This window comes from Peromyscus maniculatus, chromosome 16 (genome assembly GCF_049852395.1).
Source record: "Peromyscus maniculatus bairdii isolate BWxNUB_F1_BW_parent chromosome 16, HU_Pman_BW_mat_3.1, whole genome shotgun sequence".
Taxonomy (NCBI): Eukaryota; Metazoa; Chordata; class Mammalia; order Rodentia; family Cricetidae; genus Peromyscus; species Peromyscus maniculatus.
In genome coordinates, this window is record NC_134867.1 from 26,797,651 (window position 1) to 26,801,969 (window position 4,319).

The 4,319-nt window shown below is 39.1% G+C and overlaps 1 protein-coding gene across 9 annotated transcripts in view; it reads left to right on the top strand.

Annotated features, from left to right (window-relative positions):
• Positions 1-4,319, top strand: part of Pkib (cAMP-dependent protein kinase inhibitor beta) — a 102,765-nt gene that overhangs the window by 56,951 nt on the left and 41,495 nt on the right. For all 9 annotated transcript variants that reach the window (XM_076552503.1, XM_076552502.1, XM_076552506.1 and 6 more), the window contains one exon: positions 1,164-1,232. The gene's annotated coding sequence lies outside the window, so the exon portion shown is untranslated. The remainder of the gene's footprint in view (positions 1-1,163; positions 1,233-4,319) is intronic.

A 4,319-nucleotide genomic window follows, 5' to 3' on the forward strand; every position in this document is an offset into this window, starting at 1 on the left:
GATTCCACCCCAAATGCAGGTAAAGAATGAACCTTCAGTAAGCAAGCATGTGCATAAGAATATAGTCTGGGAGATTGTTGAACCAGTTCAGAAAGGGTGAATTTCACACTGAACTGGGACAAATGGAGTGTGCAAAACACGATATTGCTGTGAGTGGCTAGGGGGAACACTGGCAAGTCATAGCCCTACTACTTTCCACTCTGTTTCTATCAGATGCTTAAACCAAGAGCCAGGGCCCATTCTGTGAAGAGGAACTGAGTGTACATAATTTGTTTTTATAACTGGGATGAGGATGGTTGAATTCCTTCTCTGTGGTTGCCATATCTGTGCTGGGCACCTGGTATCATGCCTCCGTTTCTGGCTGCTGTGAATGAATACCTGATAGAAACAATTTGAGAGAAGCAAGACTTATTTAGGGTCACCAGTCAGAGGGATACAGTTATCATAGCAAGAAACACAGGGCAGTGGGGGATCATCACAGGAAGTGGGAGCTGATGGCACAGTTTCTTACATGTTGTTGATGAAGAAGAGTTATCTAGGTGGACCCGGGCCAGGCTAATCCCAAATCCTCCTCCCAGTAACCTCCTCCTTCCAGCTAGGTTTCCCTTCCCACAGTTTCCACAGCCAGCACGACCACCAGCCAGGGGCCAAAGGTTCAGAGGCATGAGCCTGTAGGAGACATTTCTTATCCACTCCAAAATGAGCTACGCCAGGTCATGTTCTGAATGTGTGATGCCTATCCACAACATCTCAAACATATAACAATGACAAGTGTTTTCTTACATGATCGTTCTGTGGACGAGTACAAAATTGCTTGCTGTAGTGTGCTGTGTCTATGAGATGATTTTTTTTCCTCTCAACTTGCCTTTGAGCTGTGCTGGTGTAGTAATGACTCCCTAGATTTTGTAGCTGACAATCTTGGGCACATCTGGTGTTGGGAGTGAAATCCCTTTGGATTTTCAACACACAGTGTCATCATTGACTCAGAGGTTCTACTTTTCCTAAGGAAGTCAGGAAAATCATAGTGTTCATTAGTTTAACCGTGTCTTAAAAAGCATAGCCAAAATATTTAAATTTCATTGTTAACTTAATTACCCCCCTTTTTTTTTGGTTATTCAATGTGTTTTTTTTGTCTCCCCCCCCCACCTTTTTTCCATTTTCAGGAAAGAAAGACTTTTCAGCTTCACCCTTCACCTGTCTTAGAAATAACAACATATCATAATCAGAGATTTGTAAGTATCCTTTTATTTTTCTCTACTTAAGAAATTAGATACTGATTTGGGGAAAGAAATAGTTCCTTTGTTTGACCAAATATAGCTACACAATGTGAATGGGCATGACAATTTGAAAAATCTACCATTCTTCAAAAATATCAACAAAATGTTATAAAAGAAACCAAACACCAATCAAAAATCCTTTACCGTGTGTGCACAGCTAGTGACTATTGCAATTATTCTTTGGCCGATTCCTCTTTCTTGATGTCATTTTCATTGTGCTTTTCTCTTATGTGTGTCTGTGTCCACGCACTTTATAAGACTGACATGTTATGTATTACCCTCATGTCCACATGGTTTAGAAAGTTTATGTCACAAGGAAGAGAAGAAGAAAGGGCATGAATACAGGAAAGAGAAGCATGTTTATTCATTTAAAAGTCATGTGATTTGTATTTTCCATGCTTAACAGTTTTGGTAAACTTTTTAAAAGCTCATGTTGCATGTCCATAGCTAAGGTCTGTTCAGTTTCAATACATTCCTGAAATGCCTATTACTGTGTCATAATAATTGTGTTCAATGGGCCAGTTCGGGATCTGACAATCTGACAGACCCATCCTATTCTACTTAGACAAAAGTTTAAGGTAAGCAAACATATTGACAGATGTGTTATTAGGTAAATTTAGAAGAAATTTACCAGTAAGAGAAAAACAAATAGAAATATGTCCTACAAATGTTATCTGTAATAATAGCATTTTATACCTTATTACTTTAAGGAAAACTGTGAGTCTAATAAGGCTTGTTTTGCTTACCACTAAAGCCAATGATGAGTGAATATATACTAAGTTCAAGAGTGTAGTACCAGGGACCATGGTGTAAAGAGAGATCAGGAAAGCAAGGCCGCTAGCTAGGGTCCTTAGTAGCTAGGAAACCTTGACAGCATGTCTGGTACGTATTCACATGTATTCACAGCTACAAATATCTGTATTTGAGGGTTGTTGACCTGAAATGATCACTGCTTACGATCTTTTTATAATCCAGGGAAATCCTTGAATCACTGTTACTTAGTAGTTAATATTCATTTTATCTCGGCTAATCTAAGGTTGCTATAATAACCTTACCATTTGTGAGGTAGCTAATAAAACCAGTCAACGGGAACCTGATATATTTTTTAACTTGCATCGTCAGATAAAATCCAGCATATTGTTTAATTAAAAGGGGGTGTTCAGTTCTTAAACATTCTGTAGTGCTGTGACCTGTTTCCTAGCTACGTGACATTACTTTTTGGTTCAAATCCATCCACTTACTAATTTGCTAATCTTGGGCAAATTACCTGAACTCTCTGATGATGTTTCAGTTTCAACACTAAGAAACACTATGGTGTTTCTTTCTCAGCTTGTAATAGGAACTAAATGAAATGATGAAACAGTACTATACAGAAATGAAATATGTCTACATTACTATCATATTTCCCCATCTTTCCTATGTCATTTTGTAAATTTTGAGCTTTTATCCAAAGATGACTTGCTTAGTAAACATCTATAAACTGTTTTGTGAGTTAAGTTGGTCTCTGTGGAATCATTGAGAAAACTATTTCAGGATGGATTCTTAGCTACACTTCCTGTTGCTTTCAGCAAGCATCTTAAACCCTTGAATTGCAAAGTGATCTGTGGGCCAGACTTTGAGAAAGATGCCTTTTCCTCTAATGGTGATTCTCAAAGTATTTGGTCATTAATATTAATGAAAATGTTTTGGTTTGGGTTTTAAGGAATGGGTATTCCTAGATCTCTTCTTCCTGAAATATCCTGATTCACCAGATTGAGTAGCAGTTTAGATTTTCAGAAAACTTTCTCTGATTTCTATATTTTGAATTACAGCCTCTTTCCATCCCTAAGTGTTGAGACAGGAAGCTGTGCATATGCCTGGCCTGTGTGGGTGAGGGGATATACTTATGTTTGGCAAGTCTAGATTAAGTAGAAGGAGTGAAAAACTTGTGTTGAGATATCTAATAAAAGCCAGGTGTAAAACTCAATAGATGGCAGAGTTTCTCCAGCCAGAAAGGACTGTGGATACCATCTAGTTTAAGTCTCTTACTCATAGAGGGGCAGGGGGAGAAATAACTTAGTGCTTTGCCCAATGTCACAGGAGAAGAGGGATTGAAAATCATATTTCTGCTCCCAACTCCACTCTGTCCCTACTATATTAGGCTGCCTCTGCCATTTCAGGAACTGCTAACTCCTGTGAAACCAGTTTCTCTAATGCTGAATTGGGCTTCTGAGTATTCTTGTAGTGGCCAAGTAGAAAATGCTCTTTGAGTCAGCTTTCCTGTTCCTGTCCATCTGCAAGAGTGTCTTCCTTAGGAATCTCACTTAGTGGGGAGGCCTCTGAGGCCCAAGAGGGGAAGACTGTTTGTTCCATGACCACCTCTACTGTTACCCTCCTGTCTCTTACACTGTGCCTTCTCTCAAACTCCATGGCTGTGCTCTTTGCTAAGAAGGAAAATCCAACAGGAAGACCAGATTTCTCTGGAGAGATGAACATCTCTCAGATGAGAGGAAGTCTCCAGGTAACCTGTCCTGGGTTTCCTCAACATTAATGGGTTGTCCACATTGACCCCACATGCATTGTCACATTTAATCTTCTCAACTTTGAGAGGTTTTGTTTTGTGAACCTCAAAGAAGTGAAAGCAGAGGCTTAGACAATTTATGTGCTTACCTGTGTAAGAAGCGGAAGCACCAAGATCAGATGACAAACCATTGCAAAGCCTACGTATCTCATGTTTTGTCATTGATTCTTTTTAGCTCTGCCACAAATAATTCTGTGAAAACAGGTCAGTTTTTGAATGTAAATAATGTGAGATTTCATGAATTGTTAAGTAGGACACATAAGCTACCTTGTAAATTATTCTCACTTCTTACTTGGATTATTGCAATGTTCTCTAAACTCTTATATTTTACATATGTGTGCAGGCATGGATGTGTGTGGAGGGCAGGGATCACCTGTCTCTAACTCACCAGCTCTGGGATTACTAGTGTGTGCCACTATGCCTGGCATTTTTTTTAACATGGGTCTTGGATATTCAATTCAGATTCTGATACTAAGAGAGAG